The sequence below is a fragment of the Danio rerio genome, chromosome 4 (genome assembly GCF_052040795.2).
Source record: "Danio rerio strain M-AB ecotype USA chromosome 4, GRCz13ab, whole genome shotgun sequence".
Lineage (NCBI taxonomy): Eukaryota > Metazoa > Chordata > Actinopteri > Cypriniformes > Danionidae > Danio > Danio rerio.
The window spans coordinates 22840968-22857261 of record NC_141024.2 but is presented as its reverse complement, the minus strand read 5'-3'; the positions used below and the strand labels follow the sequence as shown (position 1 = coordinate 22857261).

Below are 16294 nucleotides of genomic sequence, written 5' to 3'. Positions count from 1 at the left end.
GCCGTAAAAGTAGAAATTATGGTGGGAAAAGGATCTTTAGATTATCAAAATGCTCTTCACACTATTAAAAACAATTCTCTGAAAGGTGAACAGTTCATATACAGTATAAAAAGGCTTAGACAGGCGTTTTTGTATTTTGTAACATTTCGATAAACATTCAAAAAAACAGCCCATTGCACTCCAAACAGAAAACCAAACATGTTTTCTGAGATTAAAACAATGTTTTGACCTAAACAACACATTTTTATCAGATCAAGTAATCTAAAAATTATTACGTTTCATCATTAGGTGAATTTTTTCTTGCAGCACTAAAAATTAATTTGATCATATTGTATGTTCTTGTGGTTTGGCACTTAATAGTAAAACAAAGAACTTAAAACATGTACTGCTAGATGTAACTTACAATTGAATGACCTACACAATCCTATTGTCTATCATTTTAAACATTTTCAACATAGTTCAGCCTGAAATGAAATATTACTCATTATTTACTCTCTTTCAAGTGATTCTGTAGTTTTTTTAATATCTTTTTTTCATATTGATTTTTTTCGCAATTATGGTTGACGGAACATGTAGCCAATTTAAATGAATTCCAACTTTTTTTTAAAGATCCTTGTGTATTTTAATTCTCGCTGCTTTTTGTCATTTATTTTGTTATATCAGACTTTCCCCTCGTATTTCCTGCAATCTTGAGTTTACATCTTGCTTTGAAAAAATCTAATTTTCTCCCCACAATACATTTTTTTAGATTATCTCTTGCAATCATTAATTGCCAAGCTTTCTTCCAATTTTAGTTTTTTCTTTCAGTTCTGGCTTTATTACATTTCTCATTTAGTTTTTTCATTTCTGAGTTTTAATCTCACAGTTCTAAAATTTTTCTCAGAATTGAGAGAGTTAAATTTGCAATTGCAAGATATGAAGTAACAATTCTAAGAAAAAAAGTCTTTCTTAATCTTAACCCTTTAACTACCCCACAAAGAAAAAAAAAAAAAAAAGAAAAAAAAAAAACGTTTGGATTGCATTAGTTAACAAACTCAATGCCTTTTTTTTTCAACACATCCCATAATTTCTAAAATAACAACCTCTACCAAATGGGTGAAAAGTCGGTTTATGGAAAAAGTACCAGAATTAATACTATGAAACATATGAACATATACTATGAAAAATCAGGAAATATGAATTATTAGACCAATTTATTTAAAATATATATTAAAAATAAAACATATTAAATACTAAATCACCTTTATTTTTTGGAGTATGCCATAAAATATTTTAGATTCCTATTTAACATGAGATTAAGTGTAACCAAAATCAAGAGAAGTAGTGCAACAGAATTATGTTTGTTAGAATTCTTTTTTAACCAACAATGCTGTGTGTTTAAACCATTATTTAAATTAGTCTATCTTTAATTTCCATTAGCAGTCATTATTTAAAACAATCTAAACGTGGTGAACCATTTGAAAGGGTTAATAGAATGAAAATGTTATTTCTGAGACTTTTTTTTATTACATAGCAGAAACAAGCTTCCATATGATTTTACTGTACATTCACTGCATCATTCATAAACTCGATAGAGTGTATTTTTCTTTCTTCTGAAATACTACTTTCTTATTGTTCTTTTATGTTCAGTCTAAAGTTTTTTTTTGTGAATTTTTAAAATGCAAAAGTAATGTGCTTGTGGTAATAGTGGTTAGTAAGAAACTTGCAGTATGTGGGCTCCATAAAGCCAACCATCTGAGATTTAGTTACAGATCTACAACCTCTGTTGTTAAAGTGAAAGAGCTGGGCCATGCACTTTGCTTGCTCATTCATTGTTTCTGTTGCTCTTTTGAACCTGCAGATCTCCCTCAGAGGATTCAGAGATCATCCATGGACCTCAGGTCTCCAGTAGAGACAGATGACGGTCTCTGCCTCGGCCTACACACTCTACGTTTACAGCAGAAACCCTCAAGAGACACGTTGCTATTGGTTTTGGTCTCTGCGGAGCTGAAATGGAATGACAAGCATAGACTGATCAACATCCTGAAACCAGGTAAAAGAACTCCCATCCTCCCACAAAACATACATAAATGCAAAGTCTTTGTTTTGTAGACTTTATAACTATAGTCAGAATTATTAGCCCTCCTGAATTATAAGCCCCCTGTATATATTTTTTAAATGATGAATAAAATAAAATAAAATGAAATATAAATATATATTTTAAAAAAAGATCTAGATTAGTTCTGGGGCATTTTTATTATGATATCATAACACACGACTGCCGTGAGTGTTGTAAAAGGCCAGTCCATCACTGTATTATTAGAAATCTCACACACTCGGGCTACATTGCACAGTCTCTATTACTTTTTCATCATGGGGAAGTTGATTACTCCATAATGCTATGATATATATGAGTGTGTGTGTGTGTGTGTGTGTGTGTTTGGCTGAAGGCAGTGTTGTTGGCTCATGTACTTTGATTGTGGTTGTTTCTGGTTTAAAATCAATTTCATTGAGTGAGGTTTCTCAGCACGCCTGTAGCATTTTTTTCCTCTTGCATATTGACTTGCAGTGAGAAAAATGTTTATTAAATTGCTTTAATAGAGGTTTATCTCTCTACCCTCACTTTGCAATTAAAATATGCACAGTGTACATGTGCACCAGAAGCTAATGCTGAAGAGTTTTGCATGTATGATAGTAAGGATGTAGAAAACCAAGTAATCGCATCTGCAAGCAAATGATGAAGAAGCTTTCTCAGAACTCTTACGTTTTCTGAGCTGGTTAAAATGCCACAATGTAAAATATAAATCTATCAAACTATATAAATATTTGTGTATTTTTATAATTAAAGCTGAAAATTTAACAGGATTGATGTTTAGTTTTATCACGTAGATCTGAGTATTATCAGCATAGCTGTGGTAGGAGATTTGGTTCTTTCTCATCATTTGGCTGAGTGGGAGCATATAAAGGTTGTATCATTTTTATGACACTTTCATTATTATCTTTATTCAATTGTTATCCATTAGTGTCTCAGTGGTTTTACTATGTGTAATTGGATATTTTTAATTATGTTTATATGTGATAATTTCAATATTTCAGATTTAGTTTGCCATTTTAAAAACTGGTGGGTGACAACAGATACAAATTAGCCATTGGGGCTATATTAGGTTTATTTACAGTATTATACAGTTGAATAATGAGCACTGTTCCTGTTAGATATAAAATAAAAAGTCCAAATGTATAATACAGAGTAACTTAATAGCATATTCTTACAGCACAAACAGCACATTTCTCATAAATAGAATCGAGTCTGTACAACATGTGCTCTAATCTCACAGTAATCTGATGTAAACAATGCACCAAACAAACAAAAAAAAAAAGACGCATAGGCACTCAAGACAGAAATGACCTCCATTTGAGTCAGTTAATAGCGTTTAAGCATCCCATCTGTGCCGTTGCTCTTGTTTACGCGCACACAGCTTTTTTTTTAGTGGTCAAATTAACCTTGGAAGATGGATTTCAACATGTGCATTCATTTACAGGAATCTCACACTGTTTCCAACATAACTACCAGTGAAAACTAGAAGATTCCTGTTATGCATCGCTGCATGTTTAAATGGGAATCAATGCAAAGACGTGTATCAATGTGAAGACTAATACTCTAGCGATTAACTATTCATGAGTGTCATTAAGCCACTGACAGAATGTGCACTGATCGTCAGTTTGAATATATGTTGCCATGGTGAGGTGATTAAAATGTATGGAATATATGGAGGTGGATGAATAATGAATGCAGTGTGTGTGTTAGCCGTTTGATATTAATGAGTCACAGTTTGTCTCTGGTTACTGGTTCGTAGCAGCACTGACATAAGGTTTATAAACATTGTGATTGGCTTTTCCTATAGGAAATAGAAGTGCGTGTGTGTACGACCATAAAAGACGAGTAGTGTTATAGGAAAGCTTTGAATTAGACTTTGGTTCTGTGTAAATTAGGGCCATGACTTGGGGAAAAATATCATAATTCATTATGTTAATAGATGTAAAAAGACACAAAATTATGCCATCACTTTTGGTTAGTTCTGAAATGCTGAACATGAATTAAGACATCAGAATATTTTCATACTCAAGGTTCTTCCTGGTTTAAAATGATGTAACTCATTTGCAAATAGTTTTTGCCGCTTTAAAACAACAGCACATTTTGTATTATTCGTGTACCCTTATTAAGTTAAACATTATTTAATATTTTTAAGACTACATTAAATGTAACTGAATAGATAACTAGATCATCTGTTCATTTACTGTAGTGTCAGATTATATGAAAAACTGTATCGGTAAAGATGAGATGCAATCATTTACAGACTCAACTGAATAAACCTGAATCTCATAGACATTCTTCAACTCTGTCTGAGAAAGGCAAAGGGTGTCACCACAGTATATGTTCTCTATACAGTCATTTCAGTGAGTTGCACTGTGATTACTGAGGAAATGAGACCACAAATATTACAATTACATGAGAAATAATAACAAATGTTTATGTTTCAATAGCAACATTACTGTTCAACAATTTGTTTTGTAATAGAAATACATAAGTGCATCTATCTTTGACTATTTAGTCACCAATATTAGTACTTATAGACTTATAGAGGCCTCCATCTATCTATTGATTTATTTGCTTATTGTCTTATTTTTACTAATTGCTATAATTTCTATAACCTATTGCACATTTTTTGTAAAACTTGCCTTTGATTATGTCTGTAAAAGCACATCGTACATTCATTTTAATAACCTTAAATAACATGTTGCATAAGAAAAAAGAAATAAATGACATCTCTAAGCATAATTGTTTTCATAGAGATGTATTCATACAATAAAAAATAAACAGACTTGAATAATGAATAACATAATTATTAACTGCACATTTAGCAAATGTTCCCCTCTAGTCTTGATGACAAGCAAGTCTTTGAACAAGACTGAATGGGTTTTTTGAGGATTTCACCTAAAATATCTTAATTAGTGTTCTGAAGATAAATGAAGCTCTCAGAGAATAAGTTAATAATAAAAAAAACAACCATAGAAAAATGTGTTTAATATAACAGTAGTTAATTAATGCTTAACATTTTTGTGTATGTATAGTAATTGTGAGCGAATTGGTTAACTCTTCCTAATAGTTTTTTTTGTCAGGATCAATGTTATAGAGTACACTTCTTATTCCAAAATCTACCATGTTAGCTAAATACAAACTTTTTAAGATGATTAATCCTTCAGTTTCAATGTATATTTGGAATCACAAGGAATCCAGACTTCTTTGTTTAAATGAAACAAATGGGATTTGGTGGGGTTTCTCTACCCAATTTCTAACTCTGGTTTTGGACAGGACAAATTAAGCACATGATAAATTAGTTCATTTACATACTGGATTTACACTGGGTAGGGATTAAATATGCAAGATGTTCTCCTAGACTATTATGTTCCCTACCATTTATCCATAAAGTACAAACTTTATGTACAGTGCTCAGTGTATTGTACACCCCTCACAAATCTGTCTTTTAAATTGATATTTTTAATAGGAAGCTGTATCATATTTTATTTGTGCATATACATTAGACTAAAGCTAAATCTGGAGCTTATCTAACATAATAACCTACAATAACGGTCTAAAAACTAGTACAGCCAAATTTATGTTATAGAAAAACAATAAATACAAATTAAATAAAAGGAAAAATCAAGAGAAGCAAAAAATTGTTGAAATTTTTTAGGTTGTAATTTTCTTTCAATATTTAGCTTGAATTTAATTGCCCTATTTTTTCTATTTCTGAATATGTTTGGCGACTTAAATATTATTTGAATAAATTAATCTTTGTTTAAATGCATCAAAATACATTGCCTAAATTCACTGAGAAATGGATACAAATATTCATTATCAAAATGAGAAGTACTCAATTTTGCTGAGCACTGCACAAAGTTTTCTTATATTATAGAACTATAGCTTTTTTTTATCAAAGAAAAAAAACATTTAACTATCAGACAACTGATAGAAATCAAGCAGTCAGTCCCTGCTACAAACATATCTCAAGTGATGCTCAAGCACCAGTCATTTTATCCTCTGATTTGATTTTTTTTTTGGATAGCATTTTATGTACATAGGCTTGTAGTTTAAATTTAAATATGGCACATTATCACTTCTCAATCGCATCTGAGGAGGAGTGTATTTAGCAGTAGTAATTTTGCACGATCCCTCAAGATGCAATTGCTCAGTAGAGCAACATTGATGTCTACCAGATCTGCCTTCAGTGGTGATGGCCACATAAAGACACCCAAGCTACTAATATTTCACCAAGTTTTTGAGAGCAGAACATGCAGAGAGTGACTTATTGGTGATTCTTGGAGGAATGGGGTTTGACTGTGGTAAAGTCGAAAATAGGTGTCTCTTAAGAAGACGCATGAGCACACGTCAACTCAGTTTGATTAGTACATCACCAATTTTAATTAGGCAATTTCCATTCTCTGGTTGAGAACCACTGACCATTTCGAGTTTACTATGAAAAAAAGCGAATTGTACTTTAAAGCAGGTCTATTTGACAAAAGTGTGATTTATTAGGTCAATTTTTGTTCAGATCAGTAACAGTCTAAATTTAAAACATGTTCAGTTCATCTACAAGCAGTTTTGTTTTCGGCTTGAAATTCATTTCAGTTCTATGTTTGGATCTCATCTGATGGATGTTGTCAGTTATTGGGGTGATTTTAGTAAATTTGTAAAAGTTACAGGAACAGTATTTAATGGGATTGCACAATACTGGCAAAAACTCACATTGTGATTTTTAGATTTTCTGCAATATACAGATTAGGTCAAATTTATTAGCTCTCCAGTTACATTTTAATTACTTTATATTTTTCCTTCAATTTCTGTTTAATGGAAAAGTTTTTTCTCAACACATCTCTAAACTTTATAGTTTTATCTCTGCCATTATAATAGTGCATAATATTTTCCTACATATTTTTCAAGACACTAATATTTAGCTTAAATTGCAATTTAACTGTAAAGGGTTAATAATATTGACCTTAAAATGGGTAAAAAAATGAAAACAAAAACTGCTTTATGAATTAAACAAATGACTTTTCCAAAGTTTACTGTAAAAAAAATTCTTAATCTGTTGAGAAAAACAGTATTTAAAAAATAGTAAATATTGCACATAATATTGAGTATTCCTAATATTTTCCTTCAACTGTATATTGCAATATGAATACCATTTCACCAGATGACTTGAATATCTCTATTTTAAAAAGACATACTTTTACATAAATCGGGATGATTTTGTAGGGGAACATATCTCCATAAAATGTAATAAATTACAATCAAAGATAAATACAAAAGATCAAATATACACTGAAAAAAGTGTTGCATGCAGAACTGTTGCAAACAATTTATTTGTGTTGAATTTAAACAATCAAATTAAGTTGAATAATGTTCAACCTAATTTGTTTGTTTAAATTTAACACAAATAAATTGTTTACAACCACTTAACGTAAAAAAATTGAGTAAATTCAAGGAATCGTCTCTGAATTATTTTTTTCAGTGTACAGAAGAAATATGCAGTGCTTTATAGTTTTCTGAGCAGTATTCAGATTTAGAATTAGAATAATCAAATGTAAAACAGAACTGTATAATCTTCAATTCAACTTTAAACTACAAACCTTATGATTTCCTGAGGCCAAATGATTTACATTCACTTGAAACTCTCACAGAGGTTAAAGGCCTTAAAAAATAATCAACTATTATACCAACTCAAATTCAGATCCGTACAATCTAACTATTGCAGATTCACATATTGCGATAACAATGCTGAAACTATATTTTGTGCAGCCCTATAGTAATGTTTTCCCTCATGCTTTGATGTGTTTGTTGTGTTTCTAAATCAGACAGTATTTCATGCTTTGATGTCCACAAATTCAGCTTACGCTCTCTTTTGGTGACACATCTCATGTCGCTGTCAGCGTCTTGTTTCATAATCACTCATTCAGCATGTGTTATCATCCTCTGCTGCACGTTCTTACCTTGAGGTGACACTTGTTCTGTACCTTCAGAATAGGCCTCTTATATAACCCATCATTTCCGCAAAGCAGAGCGCGCACTGCTCCTGCCCAGCAGGGGGAGCAACACCTGGAGGGCCTGAATTTGCAGATGTACAATTGAGCTGCTGCCACATGAGTGTGTACTGTAGATATCTATGCCAGGCAGAGTGCTCTGCCCTGGGCTTCAGTACCCACTCCTGCCCATCTGGGGACACTGACAGACCACCACAACATCACTGCACACACGCCGATGGTCATGTTCAGCAAATTTGTCCACTCAGACGTTTCAGAATAATAACATACCTGATGTACTACGTGAAATACACTGGCTTGAACAACTCAGTAACACTTTTTTTAGTGTCTTTCTTACCCATGTATATTTTATAGTAATTACAGCCAATTATAAATAGTTATATACAATTAATCCTTAATAAACCCTTCATTTTAACTCTATGTAGAAAGTACATGCAGTTAAATAATGTTGATCAGTACTCAAATGTGTAGTTACACTGTAACAACAAGGACACCTTAAAATAAAATGTAACCCATCTCATTTACTTACATATATTTTTTTAGGTGTGGGTATACATAAAACAAAATTGTAAGAGTATAAAAAATATATATATATATATATTACATCAAATTATTTAAGTACTTTGATTTTAATGTTTATAAGTGCACACCCTAAATATGACAGCTTTAAACATGTATTTTATTTTAATAAATATTTTTCACACTGCTGTTGAGCTCTATCAGTTTGAAAACCATTGCCCTCGAAGTCAACACAGAAAATGACTTATTACTCAAGGCACACAGTAAAGCTGTCGTCAATAACATGCTGCCAGAATTGATCATCTCTGCTATATAGATTGAAGTTGTCACATCACCTCCATGTCACCTGTAAAACATATTGTCTTTGTATTGTACTGTATATATAGGAATCCCATGTAAGCTTCACTGTGATGTCGGGGTGCTTCAGTGTTTAAAAAACTACACAGCAACCACACCCATACAGACGACTATATATATATATATATATATATATATATATATATATATATATATATATATATATATATATATATATATATATATATATATATATATATGTATATATATATATATTTAAAAGAAGGAATATGAGTGTTTTTCTCTAGAATAAAAAGACTGACTCTGCTATTGCAGAGATTAAAATTCCTGCTCACTACAATGTTTCTATGGACACTTTTGGCCATGTGGATGAAGTCTTAAACATTTTAATAGTGTTATTGAACAGTGTCTGGTAGTGGGTATGCATTTTAGGATTTATTTATTTATTTATATTTATTTATTTATTTTGTTTGTTAAATTTTTTTAAAGGATCATTTAATGAAATAATTGCAATTTCCACCATATATAACTACCACACACACACACACACAAACACACACACACACACACACACACACACACACACACACACACACACACACACAAATGTTTAACCACATTTTTTTTGTTTGTGTTTTGAAATCATGATGGTGGAAATTAAACTGCATTTCTTGTCCTTTATATCTAGATAAGGCTAATTTCATAGTTACCATATTATTTACTATTTGCCTTTTAACAACAGTCATGAAAGGCAGCATCTCAGGAGCCACAATCTGGTGGTCTTCCCTTTCAGTTAGAGATAGCTACGGGGGTGCTCCAGGGCTCAGTTTTAGGACCACTTGTCCTTTTTTCTAAACATGCCATCATATATAGGATCTGTCGTTCAGAAACTTGACTTTTTAAATCACAGCTATCCAATTGACACTCAACTCTACTTTCATTCTGGCCTGATGTTCAGACTACAGCCAATCGCATCTCAATATATCTGACAGACATTTTTTGCTAAATAAAGGTCCGTCTATTTCAACTCAAACTTGAAATTTGAACTCAAACTCAGACAAGACAGATTCTGGTGGTTTCACTCAGTTCAGCACTTGATCATAACTTCTCCATCCAACTCGGAAATCAAACCATATCTCCATCTAGGAAAAATAGGAATCTTTTAGTTATTGACGATCAGCTGAACATCACAGACCACATTATAAAACTACTCAGTCTAACCCTATAAAGCTTTCTAATTAGATATTAGAAAGTTCAAGCCCTTTCTAATATCGAAAGTTCAATCCTACACTCAACACACATTTTAGTAAAACGGAAGAGCCCAAGAGTAAAATTCATTTTGAACCAATTAAGTCAAACACCTTTCACCTGAATTTCCTTGTGAATTAAACTTGACTTGAAAATGGTTTACTTAATCTCAATCACTTAATTTTCTTTTATTTATTGCAGAGATGATTAATTTTATGCAACTTTGTACTTATAAATAGCATTAGGCCACTACATGAAAGGTAACATCAAAAAAGGGGCACTTTAAAATGTGAGAATAGATACTGTATTTTATTCATGTTTGCTTCTCCTTCTAGCAAAAACTCACTTACTGGCTATAACTCACTTGCACTCTTCTTCATCCTGACTAGATACAGACCTTCGCCTGTATTCAAACAGAAATTATGTGACAGATCAGTGATGAATGGGATCGGGAGGACTTTCCCCGTCCTTGTTTGCCAGCATCTGGCCACACTCCAAGGGACTCAGAGCTCAGAGGGTCTCTGTACAGCTCAGGTGGATTACTGTAAATCAATAGCAGAATTGATGGGGTTCCAAGCTTCGGCCTTAGCCTGACAAAGAAAAATACACTTGTGAATAACGATTAAAAAACGCTAACAATACCTTTGTGACAGATCAACTACTTTCAGGGTAGCTCTTTCACTCTCTCTTTCTGAGTGCATTTTATGGACCTGGGAGTTTTCTTCATCAGTGCTCACCTTACATACAGTCTGTTTAGTGCTCTTTTCTTTAAGTCTAGACTAGTGGTGCTGTATAGTGCTCATGGACACCTTCAACGTTTCTGCCTTTATGCTGAGTCTGTAAGCTTTGTTCGAAATCTGTTGCCTAGCAACTCGTTCTTGCTTGGTTTAATGTTCTGCTGCCTCAACAGTGTACAGTCATGTCTGTGCACTTTGCCTATGTAACATGTCTATGTAATTTTCCTCTGGATCAATAGTCTTTAGTCTGATAGCCATGTTAATAAGGCTGGAGTGACATCACTGTCATCATTTTTCTTGTTTTGCATTATTGAACATGTTAGTCCCGCTTCTGAAAGGGCAAACATTTTAATGAAATGCATTTTAATGCAGACTAATGAATATAAAGGAAACATGTTTCGTTCCATGATTTTTTTTGTCATTTTATATATTTCCTATCTGTCCTTCTGTCCATTTATCTTGTCAGTAGCCATACCTCCATCCACCTATTATAATGTGCATTTTGAAAAGAAATAGCATAACAATTCTTAATGTAAACACCAATGTGTGCATCAATTTTGTGCAGATATTTCATTATATAAGAAAAAGGCCCATAGTGGCTACTCCTTCCACAGTAAATTCCATTTTTCTGTTTGATATTTGCTACCACATTATCAGGAAGTAAACATTTTGTTCTCTTTTGCTCAGTGTATAGATGTTTTCTAGAAAATTAAATCATACAGATGTTGTATAGATGCTCATTGTATAAATGCTTTATGCAATATTTTAGTTTTGCATCTTTGGAAGAAAACATTACGTCTCATTTTTTCCCCTTTGTTCTATAATTCTATCAGGCTCTCGGTCATTGCAACTGTCATTCTATTAACTTTTATTGCATTGTTCAGTATGTCTGTCATATTTTCTGTCTGTTCCTTGTTTTATGTGTCAGTTGTTCTGCCAATCTACTGTCAGTTTTACGTTCGTTTTATTTTTTGTTCTGTCTACAGCTTGTTTTGTCTGCAGTATCAGTCTATCTATCAATCGGTCATTATACAGTATCATTATTGTTTGTTCTGCCTATCATTTGTTTAATCTAATGTTGCTTTTGTGTATTATTTGTTCTTTCTTTTGTTCTGCCATTCTAAATGTCATTCTTTTGTTCAGTCTGTCGTTTATTCTATAATTTGTTCAATCAATCATTTCATCAACTACAGTATCATTCTGTTGACAGACTGATTGATAGAGTAGTTGTTCTTTGTCAGTCATTCTATCTTTTGTTCTGTCATTCTATTTATTATACTTTGATTGTTATAATTGTAGATCCATTAATCTGTTGATCATTTTATATATTGATGGTTCTGTCTGCTGTTTGTTCTACTGTATCTACTGTGTCACCCATGATGAAACTGGGAAAATATCATGTGGCTGGATAGTACATATGCATATATACACTGAATGTAGTTAAAGTGAATGAATGATCATGGCAGGTGCATCAGATGCTTTATTCTGATTAGGTGGTGAGTTGTGCAGGTGTTGAGCTGGTGGGTGTGTGTGCGGTAAACAACAGGTTGTGCAGTGTAGAGAGAGCAGTGGCTGTAAACCCTCTGCAGAAAGCTATTCTGAGCCTCATTCTCCTGTAGGTCCCCACATCCACTGCAATTTCAGTGTGAACTGATACAATGCATCACACTGGCCCTACAGTCTCCTGTTCTTGCTTTGCTTTTTTGGCTCTTTCATAGATATGCTATTGTAGGAGAGGAAAATCCCCACACGACCATTGCTATGCTTATCTTTAATCAGCATCTACTCACGACTTGAACTGTAGTTTATAAAAACCATATCAAATTGTATCTTTTTTCTGATGTTTTTCTTCTGTAGCTGTTTGATTGTTTTATATATCCTAGAATTTGGGGATTCATTCATTTTTCTAAGATACGTATTGCTAGTTATGTTGGTCATTCTTTTTGAAAACTCCTAATTTATTTGAAATACACTCATAATTTGACCAGAACACCACAACACTGACACCATACATGACCACAGGAAACCAAGGCATAGTGTTTTACAACCTTTTGTGCTTTTTAACTCGTATTTAAACAGATAAACTGCATGAATAAGATCAATCAGTATCAATTAGACTTAAAAGTATTAGTTTACCAAAAAATTTAAATTACTCGCCCTCATTTTGTTTCTATCCCCTTGAGATTTGTTCATCTTCAGAACAAAAAATATATTTTGGATGAAATTCTAAAGCTCTCTCATTCTCCATAGACAGCAATAGTCCTGAGACATTCAGACAAAGTTCAGAAAAGGAACCAAAAACTACTTTGTTCACCCATGTTATCTATATTTTCATCCTGACAACCATCAGGTAAAATTTTGATTGGACAAGCACCATCCACTATAAAAATAATAATAATAAAGTATTGTTTGTGGTATTTGTAATAAAGATAAAGTAAAACATATGTATTTTACTAAATCTAAATTGTAATAATTTATAGCACTAAATACAAAAGCCAACTACCTGTAACTGAAAGGAATATTTGAATTAATTTAATGAACACAGGTTTACACTTTTTTTATAACTTTTATTTTTGTTTAGTTTATTTTAACAATAATACAGAACAACAATTCAACAGGAAAATAAATGCTAACATATATCATTACATACATACACACATACACATATCAATATGCACATAATTACCTATACTATATATATACTGTATATATATATATATATATATATATATATATATATATATATATATATATATATATATATATATATATTTAAACATGTAAAAAGAGTTTAAAAAAAAAGAAATATATAAAAAGAAAAAAGCCAAATGCATAAGATTGCTATGTCTCTTCTAATTACCATTCACTTAATTGGGGATGTCTTAATATATCCAACCCTTCCTGAAAATATCCGCTTTTCATCCTTGACAAAAATGTCAGTTTTTCCATTACATGAATTTCTTCAATTATCTCAAACCACTGCTTATGTTTCAACATTGAGTCTTTAAGCCGGTTCCTTGTTCTAGTCTTTTTGCATGCCATAAGAAGAATCTTACACAAATATTGGTCACCTCTGGGGACAGTGTCCTTAATATCTCCTATAAACAAAACTAGTCCAGTCCTAAAAACTCTATATCCAAACACCTCAGAAATAACAATCTCCACATCATCTTAAACTGTTAAATTATTCCACTGGTCCAGAAGGTATTGGTTATGATCTGCTTCTGCCTGTCCACACTGCCTCCATCACATGTTGTCGAGAGGTTTGTTTGCTTTTAATCTTAGTTTGCTTTTAATCTTTTTAATCTTAATCTTACAGAAGCATATAAGGCATTTCCAAGAAAATGTCCTCCAAACTTGTGAACTATAGTTTGGTGTATTTTTTTCACATATCATACCAGTCTTCTATAATTTTAATCTTTAATTCTTTATCCTAGTTTACTTTTGCATATAGTGTACCCATCAACACCACATAAACAGAGGAGATTAACTTTGGTATCTTGTAGTTATAGGCATTCATCATCATTTCAGTGAGTGATGAATGATCATTTCATTTCCGTTTTTTTATTATAATAATCTCTTAGCTGCAGATATCTTAAAATAAAATCTTGATTGGTAAGCCCAAACTTATCCTTTAAATTTAGAAACTTTTCCATTTCTCCTTTAATTACACAGCACAGTGGTGTTATTCCCTTCTCCCTCCAACATTTAAATGTTGAATCCTCCTTGCCAAGCAGGTATACACATTTAAAGAACATTTATTGTAAATTTAATACAGATAAAAATTTTACACATTTAATGAATATAAGTATTAATACCAACATAAATATTAATTGAAGCTATTGTGAATAGTTTCAATGTAAGCTTTTTTCTGTAACACATACGGTACACAATCCTAAGTTTTTGAGAAATGATCAGCTGGAGAGAGTGAAGACTGTTAGAAGCAAGTCTCCATGGTGGCTGTGTGTGTTTGTGTGGGAGTTTGGACACAGCACTGTAAATGAATGAATGTCTACAGTATCTTCAATGTCAAACTGATTTGGAGATGGTCTGGGACAGATTCCGACAGCGATGCAAATGCTAATATGTTTTCATTATCCGTAGACTGGAAGCAGTGTTTTCCATTGGTCTTCCTTAAGTGTTTCAGAGCCGTGTGACATAACAGAAAGCATATAAACAGCTATATATGGAGCGGTTTTAAACAAGCGTCATGTTTCACCTGCCTACGGGCTGTCAGGAGCTTTAACAGGAGGTTACTTTGTTGAGATTTTGGCAGTACTGAAATGGCCATTCGTGACAGGATCTTTATAATATTCCTAGGCTTTTGTGGTCTTTTGACACTTTGTGGAATTGATATTGATTTTGTTTATTCTGTGGCTCAATAGTCACCAATGAAAAACTGAAAAAACACCTAAACAGGCAGAAATTGGACTAACATATTGCTGGAATTGTTAGCATTTTATTTCAAGCACCAAATAAAGCTCATTTTAAAGGACCTATATATTTTAGTTTTAAATACACTAAATCAAATTTGAATATTACATTCTTGTTCTTGTTTAGTAGTTAGCCATATAAGCCATAAATGAGATGCTGTCACAGCATTTAAACTTTAACATGTTTCAACTTAATTTATTAAAGTAAATTGTATACAACTTCAAGTCTTTTAAAGCCACCTATAATGAAAATAATAACTTCAGAAGTGGGTATCAGTTAAACACTGTTAACCTAAATGGGGAACACTTTATAATAACTACACACTATTTGCTAAGCATTAGCAAATTGGGAATTCACTATTTGATAAGCATTAATTGTACATTAATAGATGTTAGTAAGCTGTTTATAAATACAGCAACGGATACTGTATTCTTGACTTATAAGCACATGTATTATGTGCTTACTGATTGTGTTCTTATACTTTGTTAATGACTTTATAGTTACCAAATTAAGCATTGCATTATTTATAAAGTAGTTATTTTAGTTGGTTGTTTACGATAATTTAGAATGTGTAAGTAAATGATAAATAAACTATTCCAATTTACATTTATACTGTATACTGTATATCCAGACAAATATTAATAGTTACTTTGTATGAAACTAAATGCTTTAGTAACTTAATTTCATGCATTTTTGTGACCTAATCTAAAGTGTGTTCTATTTATGCTTTGTAAATCCCCTTTAAAAGGCAAATGAAGGCTCAGTTATGTTCTAAACAGAAAAAAAAGAAAATAAACGACTGATTTAAATGATTCATTTAAATGAATATGAAGAGACACAAATGAATCTGTATCAAATGAAAAATAAACCTTTTCAACTTTATCTAAAATAAAATTGTGCAGTTTAAACATCGCTAAGTAACATTGTTAAATTATTAGTTGTTGTTTAAACTAATTTTA

At 32.0% G+C, this 16294-nt stretch overlaps 1 protein-coding gene across 3 annotated transcripts in view; it reads left to right on the top strand.

Moving 5' to 3' along the window:
* Positions 1 to 16294, top strand: part of ppfia2 (PTPRF interacting protein alpha 2) — a 340251-nt gene that overhangs the window by 4193 nt on the left and 319764 nt on the right. For all 3 annotated transcript variants that reach the window (XR_015482131.1, XR_015482134.1, XR_015482133.1), the window contains exon 3: positions 1841 to 2032. The gene's annotated coding sequence lies outside the window, so the exon portion shown is untranslated. The remainder of the gene's footprint in view (positions 1 to 1840; positions 2033 to 16294) is intronic.